Raw genomic sequence first — 19,045 nt, 5'->3', positions numbered from 1 at the left:
ACTACGAGCCACAGTCCCCCAAACACAATCCACAGCCCTTTTCTCTGTCAAAAAAAACTCACCTGCCCTGTTTGTGGATGGCAGATTGCAGGAGCCACTTGGGAGTATCAAACCAGGCCGACTTGGCACTGGTACCAACATGGATCTGGAAACCATCCTTCCTATCGTAGATTTTCAGGAGCCAGCCGGCCACTCCCAGCCACAGGCCCTCAAACACAGACCACAGCCCTTTTGCCTTGCAAAAAAACTCCCCTGCCCCGCTTCTGGATGGCAGATTGCAGGAGCCACTTGGTACTATCAAACCAGCCCGACTTGGCACTGGTGCCACCTTGGGTCTGGGAACCATCCTGCATATCAAAGATTTTCAGGAGACAGCCGGCTACTCCCAGCCGTAGGCGCCCAAACACAAACCACGGCCCTTTTCCTTGGCAAACCAAACTCACCGGCCGCTCTTCTGGATGGCAGATTGCAGGAGGCACTTGGTAATATCAAACCAGCAAGAATTGGCACTGGTGCCACCTTGGGTGTGGGAACCATCCAACGTATCGTGGATTTTCAGGAGCCAGCCAGCCTGTCCCGGCCACAGCACCGAAACAAAAACCACGGCCATTTTCCCTGGTAAATTAACTCAGCTGTCCCGCTTCTGGATGGCAGATTGCAGGAGCCACTTGGTGCTATCAAACCAGGCCGACTTGGCACTGGTACCAACATGGCTCTGGGAACCATCCTGCGTATTGTTGATTTTCAGGAGCCAGCCAGCCACTCCCAGCAACAGGCTCCCAAAAAAAACCCACGGCCCTTTTCTCTGGCAAAAAAACCTCAGCTGCCCCACTTCTGAATGGCAGATTGCAGGACCCACACCCTGCCACAGGCTCGGAAAAAAAAAACAAAGGCCCTTTTCCCTGGCAAACAAAACTCACCTGCCCTACTTCTTGATGGCAGATTGCAGGACCCACTTGGTACTATCAAACCAGCCCGTCTTGGTACTGGTGCCATAATGGGTCTGTCAACCATCCCGCGTTACGTGGATTTTCAGGAGCTAGCTGGCCACTCCCAGCCACAGGCCTCCAAACACAAACCACGGCCCTTTTCTCTGGCAAAAAAAACTCAGCTGCTTCGCTTCTGGATGACAGATTGCAGGACCCACACCCTGCCACAGGCCCCCAAAGAAAAACAAAGGCCCTTTTCCCTGGTAAACAAAACTCAGCTGCCCCGCCTCTGGATGGCAGATTGCAGGAGCCACTTGTTACTATAAAAGCAGCCCGACTTGGCACTGGTGCCACCTTGGGTCTGGGAAGCATCCTGCATATCATGGATTTTCAGGAACCATCCGGACAATGCAGGCCATAAGCCCCCAGAAAAAAACCTTGGCCCGTTTCCCTGGCAAACAAAACTCACCTTCCCTACTTCTGGATGGCAGATTGCAGGAGCCACTTGGTACTATCAAACCAGCCCATCTTGGTACTGGTGCCACAATGTTTCTGTAAACCATCCTGCGTAACGTGGATTTTCAGGAGCTAGCCGGTCACTCCCATCCACAGGCCTCCAAACACAAAGCACGGCCCTTCACTCTGGAAAACAAAAGTCACCTGCCCCGCGACTGGATGGCAGATTGCAGGAGCCGCTTGGTACTATCAAACCAGCCCGACTTGGCACTGGTGCCACCTTGGGTCTGGGAACCATCCTGCATATCAAAGATTTTCAGGAGCCAGCTGGCCACCCTTAGCCATAGTTTTTGAAAAAAATCCACGACCCTTCTCCCTTGGAAACAAAACTCAGCTGCCCCGCTTCTGCATGGCCGATTGCTGAAGCCAATTGCTACTATCAGAAAAGCCTGACTTGGGGCTGGTGACACCATGGGTCTGCGAAACCATCTTGCGTATCGTGGATTTTCAGGGGCCAGCCGGCTACTCCCAGCCATAGGTGCCAAAAGAAAAACCACGGCTCTTTTCCTTGGCAAACAAAACTCACCGGCCCCGCTTCTGGATGGCAGATTGCAGGAGCCACTTGGTACAATCAAACCAGCCAGACTTGGCACTTACTGCCACCCTGGGTGTGAGAACCATCCTGCATGCTGTGGATTTTCAGGAGCCAGCGGGCCACGCCCAGCAACAGGCCCCCAAACAAAAACCTCGGCCCTTTTCTCTGGCAAACAAAACTCAGCTGCCCCGCTACTGGATGGCATATTGCAGGCGGCACTTGGTACTATCACGAAAGCCTGACTTGGTAAAGGTGCCACCTTGGGTCTGGAAACCATCCTGTGTATCGTGGATTTTCAGGGGCCAGCCGTCCAGTCCCAGCCACAGAACCCTGAACAAAACCTTGGTCATTTTCTCTGGCAAACAAAACTCAGCTGCGCCTCTTCTGGAAGGCAGATTGCAGGAGCCACTTGGAACTATCAAACCAGCCCTACTTGGCACTAATGCCACCTTGGGTCTCGCAACCATCCTGCGTATCGTGGATTATCAGGAGCCAGCTGGCCCTCGTGGCCATTTGCCCCCAAAAACAAACCTCGGCCTGTTTCCCTGGAAAACAAAACTGAGCTGCCCCGCTTCTGGATGGCAGATTGCAGGACCCACTTGGTACTATCACAAAAGCCTGACTTGGTACTGGTGCCAACTTGGGTTTTGGAACCATCCTGCTTAACGTGGATTTTCAGGGGCCACCTAGTCACTCCCAGCAACAGGACCTCCAACGAAAACAACGTCCCTTTGTCCTGGCAAACAAAAATCACCTGCCCTGCTTCTGGATGGCAGATTGCAGGAGCCACTTGGTACTATCAATCAATCTTGACTTGGCACTGGTGCCATTTTGGGTCTGGGAACCATCGTGCATAACGTGGATTTTCAGGAGCTAGCCGGCCAATCCCAGCCACATGCCCCCAAACAAACAACTCGGCCTGTTTCCCTGGCAAACAAAAATCAGCAGCCCCACTTCTGGATGGCAGATAGCAGAAGCCACTTGGTACTGTCAAACCAGCCCGACTTGGCAATGGTGCCATCTTGCGTCTAGGAGCTCTCTCTCGCGTTTCTTGGATTTTAAGGAGCCAGCCGGCCACTCTCAGCCACAGCCCACCAAACACAAACCACGGTCCGTTTGCCTTGCAAACAAAACTCACCTGCCCCACTTCTGGATGGCAGATTGCAGGAGCAACTTGGTACTAAAAAACCAGCCTGACTTGGCAGGCTTGCCACCTTTGGACTGGGAACCATCCTATGTATCGTGGATTGTCAGGAGCCAGGCGGCCACTAGCAGCCCCAGGCCCTCCAACACAACCCACCGCCTTTTTCCCCGGCAAACAAAACTCACCGGCCCCACTTGTGGATGGCAGGTTGCATGAGACACTTTGTACTATCAAACCAGCCTGACTTGGCAGTCTTGGCACCTTGGGCCTGGGAATCATGGTGCATATCGTGGATTTTCATGAGCTCGCCTGTCACTCCCTGCCACGGGCATTTTTTCAATTGCATTTCATTTGATCCTCTCTCCTTTCCAGAGTGTTTGTAAGGCTTAATTTTCTGGGTTGCAGAGGCATATGGCCATTTTGCATTTTGATGATTTTGACTTTGGGCAAAATATCTTTTTTTTCTTTTTTTTTTTAAGTCTCCATGCCATGTCCCTCATATCTTTCTCCCTATGGTGGGTACTCCTCATTGACTTTTCACCCTGCTTTTGCAACATCGGTGAGTTTAGTTTTGGCATGTGTTGGTCCTTTGCAATGCTGCTCATTTCCTCACAGGCCATTTTTTGAAGGCACAAAATTTCCCGATTTTCTGGTTTTTTCAATTGCATTTCATTTGATCCTATATCTTTCCCGAGGTTTTGTAAGGCTTTCTTTTCAGGGTCGCAAGATTCCCTTTCCCTTCCCGACATTTTCTTTTTGGGAAGGGAAAGGGAATCTTGCAATTTAATGGGGACCAATAGAGGAATCTTTGGTGCTTGTCCCTGCCCTTGATGGCATGCCATGCCTTTTGATGGCTTTGACTTTGGGAAGGAATTTTTTCTTTTTTTTTTTTTTTCATGTATCCATGCCATGTCCCTCATATCTTCCCCTCCAAGTTGTGTCCTCCTCCTTGATGTTTTCCACTGTTTTGAAACATCTGTGAGCTTAGTTTTGGCATGTTTTTGTGTTTTGCACTGCACCTGATATACCCCGGTCCATTTTCTTGTAATCGGGGAATTTCCCAAATTTTCTTTTTTTCTCCTCCAATTGCAATTCCTTTGATGCTATCTCCATTCCTGCGTGTTTGTAAGTTCTTCTTTTATGTTTTGGCCTTCAGTGGGGATCAATTCTGGCAAGCTTTGCTGCATGTGCCTGCACTTGATGGCATATGGCCATCCTGCATTTTGATGATTTTGTCTTTGGGAAAAATTTTCTGTTTTTTATTTTTATTTAAATTGTCCATGCTATGTCCCTCATATCTTTCTCCCTATGGTGTGTAGTCCTCGTTGACTTTTCCCTCTGCGTTTGCAACATCGGTGGGCCTAGTTTTGGCATGTTTTGGTCCTTTGCACTGCACCTGATATAATCCTGGGCCATTTTCTTAGAGTCACTAAATTTCCCAAATATTCATTTTCCTCCTCCTGTAGCAATTCCTTTGATGGTGTCTGCATTCCAGAGTGTTCATAGGTCCTTCTTTTCTCTTTTGGCCTTCAGTGGGGATAATTTTGGCAAGCTTTGCTGCATGTGCCTGCAGTTGCTTGCGTAAGGCCTGCCTTCATTTTGATGGCTTTGACTTTGGCAAAGATTTTTTCCATTTTTGGTTGTTTTCTGAAGTGTCCATGCCATGTCCCTCATATCTTGCCCCCTAACTTTTGTCTCCATCCTTGACTTTTACCCCTTTTTTTTTCCACAATCTGTGAGCTTAGTTTTGGCATGTGTTGGTCCTTTGCAATGCAGCTCATTTCCTCATAGGCAATTTTTTGAAGGCACAAAAATTCCCGATTTTCTGTTTTTTTTTTCAATTGCATTTCATTTGATACTATCTCCTTTCCAGAATGTTTGTAAGACTTTCTTTTCAGGGTCGCAAGATTGCTTTTCCCTTCCCCAAGGGAAATTTCATTTCCTTTCGGGAAGGTAAAGGGAATCTTGCTAGTTCAATGGGGACCAATAGAGGAATCTTTGGTGCTTGTCCCTGCCCTTGATGGCATTCCATGCCTTTTGGTGGCTTTGACTTTGGGAAGGATTTTTTTCTTTTTTTTTTTTTTTCATGTTTCCATGGCATGTCCCTCATATCTTCCCCTCCAAGTTGTGTCCTCCTCCTTGATGTTTTCCCCTGCTTTTGAAACATCTGTGTGCTTAGTTTTGGCATGTTTTTGTGTTTTGCACTGCACCTGATATAATCCCGGTCCATTGTCTTGTAATCCGGGAATTTCCCAAATTTTCTTTTTTTCTCCTCCAATTGCAATTCCTTTGATGCTATCTCCATTCCAGCGTGTTTGTAAGTCCTTCTTTCCTTTTTTGGCCTTCAGTGGGGATCAATTTTGGCAAGCTTTGCTGCATGCGCCTGCACTTGATGGCATATGGCCATCCTGCATTTTGATGGTTTTGACTTTGGAAAAGATTTTTATTTTTTTCCTTTTTTTTTAAGTCTCCATGCTATGTCCCTCATATCTTTCTCCCTATGGTGTGTACTCCTCGTTGACTTTTCCTATTACCGCGCCTGAGTGGGTCGCAGCTGGTGATAGAGAGACGGTGAATCTTGTATCTTGATCAGAAGGCTTGATTTATTAAGATATTATATATAATACATTAGGACTATATTAATAGAATATAGAGAGACGTTTGCAGAGCAGCTAGGCTAGCTAAGAATAGAAAGAAACAATCTATAACAAAGTTGTGGCCAAGGACTCAGTCCACTAGCGTGCACTGGCGTTTGGCCCTAATTATAAACATTGGAAATGAGCCAGTCAAGGTGTCCCTGTTGTATTCCACAGCAGCTGATAATAATTATTTACCTTGTCTTCGGAAGCCTCTGGCCTCTAGAAGACGCAGAAATGCGAAAGAAAGGATTTCTGTGGAGAAATGTCCGCTACATCTCACCTTTCCAAACTGTACAAAATAAAAGAAAAATGCTGATGTGGAATGAACAGGAAATTTCTTCACCTATAAAATATAGAATACTAACAATTCACTAAAACAATCCTACAATATATGAAAAATGCCAAAAACAATGCAAAGAAAATTGAAGTCCATGCAGCTGAGTTTCAGGAACAGTCCAAGAGCCAACGTTGTTTCCCTTGGAATATCTGAGAGTCCTTTTGGTCCTGAAACAGACTTCTGCAAAAGAGTTCCATCAATAGCCATCAAAAACCACCGACAGTCTTAATACAATTTTAAACAATTTAAAACAATTTGAAACCATTTGAACAATTTTGGAATGTCCTTTCTGGCCCTTCAATGCTTCAGCGCTTCAGAGCTGCTGCCCGCTATTTTCAATCTTTTTTATTTAATTTTAATTTTTTTTTTCCTTTTTTTTTTTTTTTTTTGATCGAAAACAAAAGAGCAGCAGCCAAGCAGATCAGTGCCAGAGAAGGAAAGGCCCTGGGGGCCCTGACCCATGCTGGACCAGGAACCTTAAAACTGGCTCAAAAAGGGGGACCAGGACCGGTAGGAGAAACCAGAACCCCCAGAAACACAAGGAGGCCAAGTGACGGCCCTGGCCCAGGAACCTCCTGAGCCCAACGTCCCAGTCCAAACTCATAAGGAAGGCTCTGCATATCCACAGGCCTGAACCCTGCTGCCAGTACAATGGCAGCACGGGTAGTGAGACGCTTCCTTTCCCCTAAACCACTGAGGCATGCCAGCAGTGAGGAAATAGAAGCTGCCCCGAGAATCTTCATCTCGGGTCTGGGAATGTTTGTTTCCCACAGAAAGACGGCACCACCCCCACCGGGCTGGGGACCAAAGGCAGGGCTCTCAGGAGCCCCCTCCTCCTCGCCCCTAGGGTGCAAGAGGGGCGGCAGAGATGGCAGCCTCCATGGGACAGCAACCGAAACACCACCCCCCAAACCGCTGCTGATCTTAAAAACCGGCAGCTGGACTGCTGCAAGAGTCAGCTGGCGGGCAGCCCCTGCTCAAACGAAGGAGAGACCCCCCGCCAGGGAGGCTGCTGGGGCAGCCGGCTCGGGACGGCCAGAGCTCGAACAAGCTGCCGCTTCCAGGGCAGTCTCTGACGCCAACCCGGAGGGCAGAGCCGCTGGGACGTCCGGTGGAAGCAGCGGGGGGGAAGCCGGAACTGGGGAGGGAACGGCGCTGAGCATGGGATCCGCCGCAGGCTGCTCCGAGGGTCCCGCAGGTTCAGCGGCGTTTTCTGCCGCTGACTCCAGGGTCTGCTGCGGAGGCGCAGTCGCAGCCTCCCTCGCAGTGCAAACAGGCAGCAGCGGAGCCCGGAGAAGCGGCGGAGCATCGCTGTTTCTTAGCAACAGGTCAATCGCCGAAAGTGCTGTCTCTTCTGCCTTCTCCGACACGGGCTCTGGAGGGGGCGGGGAGGCCGGTGAAACCGCGGGCGGGACCTCCTGGAGTGACGGCTCTGGCAGGGGCGTGGAGGAAACCTCAGAGACCGGTGCCGCCCCCATGTCTTAAGAAGGCGGAGTCTGAGAAACCGGCGCTGGCTTGAGCGGCCACTCCCATCCCCCCGGAGAGAGAGAAGGGGGAGAAGGAGAAAACTCCATCTGAGCATGCTCCGGAGCAAGAGTAAAAAAAACTTCTTCGCGCCGCAAAGTTTCAGCCCCCCCCACCGCGAAGCAGGAGCGGGGAAAAAGCACAAAGTCATCACCCACGTGGTCTAATGCCAAGGGGGGGGGAAACGGAGCCTGGCCATAAAAATTAGAGATCCATTGAAAACAAGCTGCTCTGCTTTTCAGGACTGGGAAAAGCTTTATAAATGCTGGGTAGGTAGAAGGCAACACGCGTCCCTGACTGTAGACGCACTGGATAATCGAGTCCATGCACTCCCAGACGAAAACATCTAAAGCATACAGGACATCAGTAAAGAACCCAAAAAGCTTTGCCCATCGAAAGAATTCATAGATATCTGTTTCTGACAAAAGGAAACTGTCTTCCCTGCACCAATGTTCCCACAGGGCAATAACTTGCTCCTCTGAAGGGGAGAACTGAATCTCTTCTGGCAAGGCATGTGTCTGCCATACGAACAGCCACAAGCTACAAAGGGCTGGTTCATCAGGGATAGAAAAGTGAACAATACCTTTTGAAAGAGTCCAGCTTGCTCTGGCCAGCTCCACAGGTCTGCAGCTCTTGTCCATCATCTTTCCTGATGGTTTTCCAGAAGAAGGTTCTGTTGTGGTCAGCCTTGGCTGTGAACTCTATCCAAATCTTCAGTTCTTCAGCTCCGGGCTTGAATCCACTTTTGTGGTCACTTCAAAGCAACCATCAAATGCTACACATACAGGATTTTTACCCAGTGCAGCAATTTGCTCCTCTGGTCTTATTAAATTAATTTTTGCCCTTAGACGAGGGGTCACCAGATATTACCGCACCTGAGTGGGTCGCAGCTGGTGATAGAGAGACGATGAATCTTGTATCTTGATCAGAAGGCTTGATTTATAAAGATATTATATATAATACATTATGACTATATTAAAAGAATATAGAGAGAGGTTTGCAGAGCAGCTAGGCCAGCTAAGAATAGAAAGAAACAATCTACAACAAAGTTGTGGCCAAGGACTCAGTCCCCTAGCTAGCACTGGTGATTGGCCCTTAATTATAAACATAAGAAATGAGCCAATCAAGGTGTCGCTGTTGCATTCCCCAGCAGCTGATAATAATTGTTTACCTTGTCTTCTGAAGCCTCTGGCCTCCAGAAGATGCAGAAATCCAAAAGAAAGGATTTCTGTGGAGAAATGTCCGCGACATTTTCCCCCTGCTTTTGCACCATCCGTGAGCTTAGTTGTGGCATGTGTTGGTCCTTTGCAATGCAACTCATTTCCTCACAGTCCATTTTTTGAAGGCAAAAAAATTCCCGATTTTCTGGTTTTTTTCAATTGCATTTCATTTGATCCTATGTCCTTTCCAGAGGGTTTGTAAGGCTTTCTTTTCAGGGCCGTAAGATTCCCCTTCCCTTCCCGAAAGGAAATGAAATCTTGCGATTTCAATGGGGACCAATAGAGACCAGTGCCAAGGCATGCTGGTTTGATAGTACCAAGTGCCTCCTGCAATCTGCCATCCACAAGTGGGGCAGGTGAGTTCTGTTTTCCAGGGAAAAGGGGCCAAGGTTATTTTTTGCGGCCAGTGGCAGGTGGTGACCATGTAGCTCCTCAAAATCCACGATACGCAGGATGTTTCCCAGACCCATGGTGGAAAAACTGCAAAGTCGGGCTGGTTTGATAGTACCATGTGGGTCCTGCAGTCTGCCATCCAGAAGCAGGGCTGGTAAGTTTTGTTTGCCAGAGAAACGGGCCAAAATTTGTGTCTGGGGCCTATGGCCGGCAGTGGCCGGCTGACTCTTGAAAATTTATGATAGGCAGGATGGTTCCCAGACCCAAGCTGGCACCAGTGCAGGGTCGGGCTGGTTTGATAGTACCAAGTGCCTCCTGCAGTCTGCTACCCAGAAGCGGGGGAGGTGAGTTTTGTTTGCCAGGGAAAAGTGCCGTGGTTTGAGTTTGCGGGCCTGTGGCTGGGAGTGGCCGGCTGGCTCTTGAAAATCCACTTTAGGTAGGATGCTCCCCAGACCCAAGGTGGCGCCAGTATCAAGCCGGCTGGTTTGATAGTACCAAGTGGCTCCTGCATTCTGCTATCCAGAAGCGGGGCAGCTGAGTTTTGTTTGCCAGGGAAAAGGGCCGAGGTTTGTTTCTGGCAGCCTCTGGCAGGGAGTGACCGGCTAGCTCCTGAAAATCCACGATACACAGGATGTTTCCCAGACCCATGTAGAAACACTGCCAAGTAGGGCTGGTTTTATAGTACCAAGTGGCTCGTGCCATCTGCCATCCAGAAGCTTGGAAGGTGAGTTTTGTTTCCCGAGGAAACGGGCCGATGTTTGTGTTTGGCGCCTATTGCCTGGAGTGGCCGGCTGGCTCCTGAAAATCCTCGATACGCAGGATGGTTCCCAGGCCCAAGGTGGCACCAGTGCCAAGTCGGGCTGGTTTGATATTACCAATGCCTCCTGCTATCCGCCATCCCGAAGAGGGGCAGCTAAATTTTGTTTGCCAGGGAAACTGGCCTTAGATTGTGTTTGCAGGCCTGTGGCAGGGAGTGGCTTGCTGGCTCCTGAAAATCCACGATACGCAGGATGGTTCCCAGAACCATGGTAGCAACACTTCCAAGTCGGGCTGGTTTGATAGTACCAAATGGCTCCTGCTATCTGCCATCAAGAAGCGGGGCAGGTGAGTTTTGTTTGCCAGGGAAAAGGGCCGTGGTTTTTGTTTGGGGGCCTGTGGCTGGGAGTGGCCGGCTGGCTCCTGAAAATCCAGGATACGCAGGATGGTTCCCAGACCCAAGCTGGCACCAGTGCAGGGTCGGGCTGGTTTGATAGTACCAAGTGCCTCCTGCAGTCTGCTACCCAGAAGCGGGGGAGGTCAGTTTTGTTTGCCAGGGAAAAGTGCCGTGGTTTGAGTTTGCGGGCCTGTGGCTGGGAGTGGCCGGCAGGCTCTTGAAAATCCACTTTAGGTAGGATGCTCCCCAGACCCAAGGTGGCGCCAGTATCAAGCCGGCTGGTTTGATAGTACCAAGTGGCTCCTGCATTCTGCTATCCAGAAGCGGGGCAGCTGAGTTTTGTTTGCCAGGGAAAAGGGCCAAGGTTTGTTTCTGGCAGCCTCTGGCAGGGAGTGACCGGCTAGCTCCTGAAAATCCACGATACACAGGATGTTTCCCAGACCCATGTAGAAACACTGCCAAGTAGGGCTGGTTTTATAGTACCAAGTGGCTCGTGCCATCTGCCATCCAGAAGCTTGGAAGGTGAGTTTTGTTTCCCGAGGAAACGGGCCGATGTTTGTGTTTGGCGCCTATTGCCTGGAGTGGCCGGCTGGCTCCTGAAAATCCTCGATACGCAGGATGGTTCCCAGGCCCAAGGTGGCACCAGTGCCAAGTCGGGCTGGTTTGATATTACCAATGCCTCCTGCTATCCGCCATCCCGAAGAGGGGCAGCTAAATTTTGTTTGCCAGGGAAACTGGCCTTAGATTGTGTTTGCAGGCCTGTGGCAGGCAGTGGCTTGCTGGCTCCTGAAAATCCACGATACGCAGGATGGTTCCCAGACCCATGGTAGCAACACTTCCAAGTCGGGCTGGTTTGATAGTACCAAATGGCTCCTGCTATCTGCCATCAAGAAGCGGGGCAGGTGAGTTTTGTTTGCCAGGGAAAAGGGCCGTGGTTTTTGTTTGGGGGCCCTTGGCTGTGTGTGGCCGGCTGGCTCCTGAAAATCCACGATACGCAGGATGGTTCCCGGATCCAAGGTTTCCAGCGCTGCCAAGTTGGGCTGGTTTGATAGCACCAAGTGCCTCCTGCAATCTGCCATCCACAAGTGTGGCAGGTGATTTGTGTTTGCCAGGGCAAAGGGCCGTGGTTTTTGTTTGGGGGCCTGTGGCTGGGAGTGGCCGGCTGGCTCCTGAAAATCGACGATACCAAGGATGGTTCCAAAAACCCAAGTTGGCACCAGTGCCAAGTCAGGCTGGTTTGATATTACCATGTGCCTCCTGAAATCTGCCATCCAGAAGCTGAGCAGGTGAGTTTTGTTTGCCATGGAAAATGGCTGTGATTTTTGTTTGAGGGCCTGTGGCTGGGAGTGGCCGGCTGCCTCCTGAAAATCCACGTTACGCAGGATGGTTCCCAGACCCAAGGAGGCACCACTGCCAAGTCGGGATGGTTTGACAGTGTCAAGTGGCTTTTGCAATCTGCCATCCAGAAGCGGGGCAGCTGAGTTTTATTTGCCAAGCAAAACGGCTGTTGGTTTTGTTTGGGGGCCTGTGGCTGGGAGTGGCTTGCTGGCACCTTAAAATTCACGATTCGCAGGATGTTTTCGCGACCAAAGTTGGCACCAGAGTCAAGTAGGGCTGGTTTTATAGTACCATGTTTCTTCTGCAATGTGCCATCCAGGAGCGGGGCAGGTGATTTCTTTTTGCAATGAGAAGTTTCGAAGTTTGGATTCGGGGGCCTGTGGCTGAGAGTGGCTGGCTGGCTCCTGAAAGTCCACAATAGGCAGGATGGCTCTCAAACCCAAGGTGGCACCAGTGCCAAGTCAGGCTGGTTTGATAGTACCAAGTGGCTCCTGCAATCTGCCATCCAGAAGCAAGGCATCTGAGTTTTGTTTGCCAGAGTAAAGGGCCGTGGTTTGTGTTTGAGGGCCTGTGGCTGGGAGTGGCCGGCTGCCTCCTGAAAATCCACGATACGCAGGATTCTTCCCAGACCCAAGGTGGCACCAGTGCCAAGTCGGGCTGGTTTGATAGTGCCAACTGGCTCTTGCAGTCTGCCGTCCAGAAGCAGGGCAGGTGAGTTTTGTTTGCAAGGTGAAAGGGCCAAGGTTTTTATTTCCGGGCCTGTGGCTGAGAGTGGCTGGCTGGCTCTTTAAAATCTTTTATATGCAGGATGGCTCCGAGACCCAAAGGGGCAACATTGCCAAGTCTGGTTTATTTGGCAGTTCGAAGCAGCTCCAGATATCTACCATCCAGAAGAGGGGCAGGTGACTTGTTTTGCCATGGATAAGTGCCGAGTTTTTTTTTGGCAGCCTGTGTCAGGAAGTGACCAGCTAGCTCCTGAAAATCCACGATACGCGAGAAGTTTACCAGACCCATGGTGGGAACACTGCCAAGTCAGGCTGGTTTGATAGTCCCAAGTGGCTCCTGTAATCTGCCATCCAGAAACGGGGCAGCTGAGTTTTTTTTGACAGGGAAAAAGGCTGTGATTTTTTTTTGGGAGCCTGTGGCTTGGAGTGGCCGGCTAGCTCCTGAAAATCCACGTTACACAGGATGATTCCCAGACCCAAGGTGACACCAGCACCAAGATGGGCTGGTTTGATAGTACCAAGTGGCTCCTGTAAGCTGCCACCCAGAAGCGGGGAAGGTGAATTTTGTTTGCCAGAGTAAAGTGCTGTGATTTGTGTTTGGGGGCCTTTGGTAGGGAGTGGCCGGCTGGCTCCTGAAAATCCACGATATGCAGGATGGTTCCCAGACCCAAGGTGGCACCAGTGCCCAGTCTGGCTGTTTTGATATTAACAAGTGGCTCCTGCAATCTGCCATGATCACGTGAAGGAATACTTTCTGGTGACCGTAATGGGCCATATGCTCTTTCTTCTCTCCCTCAACTTCTCCATCACCTCTCATCTGTTTCACATGCGCTATCTTCAAGGTCCACAGGCTACTTTTCACAGAATCTTCAGGCCTGATGTAGTAGGAATGATGAATAGAACAGAGCTGGGATCTATTTTCCAGTTTGGATAACATGCATTCTGCACACAAATCCAAGGAGTAGGTCCTGCCCCGATGCCCAGAAAAACTTTCACTACTGCTAGTGTTCGGCGTTAACCGCAACTTAGTCTGAAAGAAAAGCTTTTTCTCTGAGAGCATCTGAGAGGTTTGCATGAAGCGCCTATATCTGACATATGCAATTTTGAATAGGAGAGGAAAAATAAAATGGCAAGAAGTTTTTAATTTTAGTGGTTTCAATTTTAATTTCCGTGCACTTTTTCAAAACTTGTCAGCTCAAATGCCCATCAACATCTTTTAGTCATCTGTAAGTCAGTATTCATATAAAATGTGCTTCAAATCCAAAGAATTTCAAATTTGCACTCCAAGTTTCTATGCGTAGATTTATGATTTCCTACACATATTAGATGAAAGGAAGGCCTTTTTTACTGTGGGAGTGCTGGAACACTGGAACAGGTTGCCCAGAGAAGTTGTGGGTGTCCCATCCCTGAAAGTATTCAAGGTCACCTTGGACGGGGCTTGGAGCAGCAACAAAGGAGAAGCTTGATGGTAGAGAAACAAAGTTGGACTATAGAAGGAACTCGGATTGACGTATAGGAGCAAGTTTTCTCTCAGCTCTTGAGATAAATTCAAAGTTGTACAAAATGACATTTATCTGTGCTATTCACTACTGTAACAGAAAGGTTCATGAAAACTGTACAGAAGATAGCAAATTTTAAAAGAGATAAGAATTACAGCATAAAATCCATGGGATGGGTTACAACATGAGACACTCTCTAAGAGAAAATCTCTGTGTTTCAGCACTTCATCAGGGTAAGATTTCATGAAGTGCCAAAGAAGGCGGCAAAATATCATTCGGGACATTATTTACTGGAATTCAGCCTGGCCATTAGTAGGAACTGGCTTTGAACACATCATGTAGATATACCACACACACTTTCCCTTCACTGAAAAATTACTGTTTACAACGAATAAGCAATTGACGATCAAAACTGATTGAAAGCATCTTAAACATGTCAAGTATTTCATTGTAGAAGATCTGTGATCCAAATTCTTCTTCCACCTTAGAGAGGAACAGAATAATTCTTCCATATCATGATGGTTTAAAATTGTATCAACCAATGTTTTCTGCTGAAAAGATATCATCTATTTTTTTCCATTTTTCGAAGAAAATATTCCTAGACATACAACAGGTGAGAACTAAGTAATTTTAAAGAAACAAATGAAATGAAAATATTCTGTAAATAGAATGAAATGAAAAGCTGTGTTTTAAATAGGAGCTAAATATTAAACAGAATTTTTGTACCAGGCATTTGAATTACTGCACCAGCTCTTTTGCCCATCAAGAGAGGCATTTAGCATTTCAGTCTTTTCCAAGGTGTTCATGATCTGCTATGCTGATCTCTGTGTGTGCCTAGGTGTGTGTGGAAGGGGGGGCATGTGAAGGGGAGTGTGTATGTTTGCTTTACAATTGTTGTGGCAGATTCATGCCTCAGCTCCACATTTTGTTTTAAAAAGGTCACACAGAGTGGATATGAAGTTTCCTATCAACAAGAGATCAATTCCCAAATCATCCATTTGACTCTACCTTATAAATCATGTGCTTTGTTGCATATTTTATCAAATATACTTTCAAGCCAGATGGAGGAAGGAGGATGTGGGAATCCCTCCACCATCTTGCAACTTTTATGCAAGTAGGTTTTCAAGAAGATCATCATTTCTGTTTTAAAAATGTCTGGAATAGACATGATGGTAGTGTCAACCTGTTGGAGTTTTTGTTGCTGGAAGAAGTTGTACAAAAGGATTGGATTTTACATTCACCAGTTACTGAATCAAGCTCAGAAACACATTGGAAATTCAACTGGGGGTTCCTTTCCCCAGCAGACTACTTCTAGAATGAGCTTGTACACTGAAGCTGACCCTTTTGCTCTCTTTTTGTTTCTTTCCTGTTTTCTTGGCTTCTTTGCCACTATCTAGACAATTTTGGAACTTTTTCCCAACTGAAATGGTTTCAATAGTCTGATTGTGATCATAGATTTTTACAAAGAATTTTTAAAATCTTTCCTCGAGTTAAGAAAGTCAAGGACTTGGGTCTTTTTCCTCCCTTATCAATATTGCAATGAAATTGATAAATAAAGACCAACTCTTTATTTTTGTTTTTAACCCAAGTAGATAATTCCCATCCATTAATCCATTTTGTGGACCAATAGTTGCCATTCTGATGGAAGTTGTCACTTCTTAACAATAGGCATTCTGTGACTATGTTGACAGCACTTTGGGTGAAGATCCTAACTGGTCTTAGATACACGTAGGGAGAAATTTGCTCAGCCAGTGTCAGTCTTAAGCATGCGTATCAGAAGATCTTTCTAAAGCTGGGACTTTTCCCATGAAAGGGATTCAGTTAGGGAAGAGACACTTGTCCCAGAGTTTTACATTCTTCTTGAACACTGCTTAAGGAACTTAGATGCCATGTCCATTTGGATCTCTGTCTGCACAGAACTTTGTCATGCCAGTGCTTGAAATGCATCTTGAAGAGAATTCACTAGCACAGAATGAATGAGAGTGGAAGGGGTTGGTGGGGCTAACCAGGCCCAACCCCCCTGCCTAAACCAGGATACCTAGAGCCTCGTGCCCAGGATTCTATCTGGGTGTACTTTTAATGTCTTCAAAGATCCAGGCTCCACAATCTTTCTGGGCAGTCTGTGCCGTGGTTCAGTCACCCTCACAGTAAAGAATCATTTACTGATGTTCAAAGGCAATCTTCTATATTTCAGTGTGTGCCCACTGCCTCTTGTCTTTTCACTCAGCATCACTGAAAAGACACTGGTTCCCTCCCCTTTGCACTATTGCTTCCATATGTATGTGTGCTGCCATGTAGAGATATTTCAAAAACCTCCCTGAAGCCCAGGCAGATAATATTCCCTTCGTCTACCAGTCAAGTTGATTCATCAGAGGAGTTTAAAGTGATGTTCAGCATGAAATTCCCCTGAAAAATCTTGCTAACTACATTATTTTGTCATCTTTCATGTACCTGGCAAGGTTTTCCAGAAAGAGCTGCTTCATCAACTTCCTGGGGATAAAAAAGAGGCTGGCTGGTTTGTACTATTCCGCGTCCTCCTAATTGCCTTTTTTGAAGATGGGTGTCATTTACTTACACCCAGTCTTTAGCCTCTCTTGTCGTCTACATCTTAGCAAAAAGCTTTTCCTCTACATCTGGCTAGGACAAACTGTGCCAGCACAGAAAACATCTCCCATCGTGTTCTAGACGTTGCACGGAGGTCTGCCAAGTGTTTGGCAGGAAGAAAAGAAAAGTTGTCCAAAACAGCTTCCAATCGAATGTTCATGTGATTGGAAAAGTCAGGAGAGTGCAAAGGTACTGTTTTCTATCGGTTGGCAAGCTGCGCACACAATCCCAGTGTTGTACAGCTTCCTCCATCACCTTTCCGAAGCTGCCGCTCTCTCCGGCTCCCCGAGGCGAAGAAGCGGCTACTTCGGGCAAAGACGATTGTGCCGGTCACAGTGCTCTCCTTAGCACGGCTTCTGCCAAAAGATGCCCGGGAGCGGCTTTTAGCTCCGGAGAGCAGCGTACCTTCGTATTTAGCACCTCTTCTCCTCTACATCTTAGCAAAAATCTTTTCCAATATGTCTGGCTAGGACAAACTGTGCCAGCACAGAAAACAACTCCCATCAGGTTCTAGACGTTGCACGGAGGTCTGCCAAGTGTTTGCAGGAAGAAAAGTAAAGATGTCCAAAACAGCTTCCAATCGAATGTTCATGTGATTGGAAAAGTCAGGAGAGTGCAAAGGTACTGTTTTCTATTAGTTGGCAAGCTGCGCACACAATCCCAGTGTTGTACAGCTTCCTTCTTCAATTTCCCGAAGCTGCCGCTCTCTCCGGGTCCTGGAGGCGAAGAAGCGGCTACTTCGCGCAAAGACGATTGTGCCGGTCACAGTGCTCTCCTTAGCGTGGCTTCTGCCGAAAGACGCCTGGGAGCAGCTTTTAGTTCCACAGAGCAGCCTACTAGCGTGTTTAGCGTCTTTTGTAGTCTACATCTTAGCAGAAAGTTTTTCCACGATGTCTGGCTAGGATAATCTGTGCCAGCACAGAAAACATCTCCCATCGTGTTCTAGACGTTGCACGGAGGTCTGCCAAGTGTTTGGCAGGAAGAAAAGTAAAGTTGTCCAAAACAGCTTCCAATCGAATGTTCATGTGATTGGAAAAGTCAGGAGACTGCAAAGGTACTGTTTTCTATTAGTTGGCAAGCTGCGCACACAATCCCAGTGTTGTACAGCTTCCTTCTTCAATTTCCCGAAGCTGCCGTTCTCTCCGGCTCCTGGAGGCGAAGAAGCGGCTACTTCGCGCAAAGACGATTGTGCCGGTCACAGTGCTCTCCTTAGCGCGGCTTCTGCCGAAAGACGCCTGGGAGCGGCTTTTAGTTCCACAGAGCAGCCTACTTGCGTGTTTAGCGTCTTTTGTAGTCTACATCTTAGCAGAAAGCTTTTCCACGATGTCTGGCTAGGACAAACTGTGCCAGCACAGAAAACAACTCCCATCGTGTTCTAGACATTGCAAGGAGGTCTGCCAAGTGTTTGGCAGGAAGAAAAGAAAAGTTGTCCAAAAGAGCTTCCGCAGGATTTTTCTGAGACCCAAGGTGGCACCAGTACAAAGACAGGCTGGTTTGGTATGGCCAAGTGGCTCCTGCAATCTGCCATCCAGAAGCGGGGCAGCTGAGTTTTTTTTTGCCAGTGAAAAGGGCCGCGGTTTGTGTTAGGGGCCAGTGGCTCGGTGTGGCCTGCTGGCTCTTGAAAATCTACAATAGGCAGGATGCTTCCCAGACCCGAGACTGCAACAGTACCAAGACACGTTGGTTTGATATTACCATGTGGCTCCTGCAATCTGCCATGCTGAGGCGGGAGAGCTGAGTTTTGTTTGCAAGGGAAAAGGGCCGTGGATTTTGTTTGAGGGCCTGTGGCTGGGAGTAGCCGGCTGGCTACTGAAAATCAACAATACGCAGGATGGTTTCCAGACCCATGTTGGCGCCTGTGCCAAGTCGAGCTGGTTTGATAGTACCAAGAGGCTCCTGCAATCTGCCATGCAGAAGCAGTGCATTTGAGTTTTGTTTGCCAGGGAAAAGGGCCGTGGTTTGTGTTTGGGGGCTGTGGTTGGGAGTGGCCGCCTGGCCCTTGAAAATCCGCGATACACAGGATTGTTCCCAGACCCAAGGTGGCCAAAGTGCCACATTGGGCTGGTTTGATAGTACCTAGTGGCTCCTTCAATCTGCCATCCAGAAGCGGGGCAGGTGAGTTTTGTTTACCAGAGAAACGGTCTGAGGTTTCTGTCTGGGGTCCTATGGCTGGGAGTGGCCGGCTGCCTCCTTAAAATCTACGATAGGCAGTATGTTTGCCAGACCCAAGGTTGCACCAGTGCCAAGTTGGGCTGGTTTTAAGGTTCCAAGTGGGCCCTGCAATCTGCCATCCAGAAGCAGATTCTGGATGGCAGATTGCAGGAGCCGCTTGATACTCTCAAACAAGCCCGACTTGGCACTGGTGCCACCTTCGGTCTGGGAACCATCCTGCGTATCGTGGATTTTCAGGAGCCAGCACGCCACTCCGAGCCACAGGCCCTCAAACACAAACCACGGCCCTTTCCCCTTTCAATCAAAACTCAGCTTCC

Source organism: Melospiza georgiana, chromosome W (assembly GCF_028018845.1).
Source record: "Melospiza georgiana isolate bMelGeo1 chromosome W, bMelGeo1.pri, whole genome shotgun sequence".
Classification (NCBI taxonomy): domain Eukaryota; kingdom Metazoa; phylum Chordata; class Aves; order Passeriformes; family Passerellidae; genus Melospiza; species Melospiza georgiana.
The sequence above is the reverse complement of the archived record's forward strand: the minus strand, read 5'-3'. Positions refer to the sequence as shown.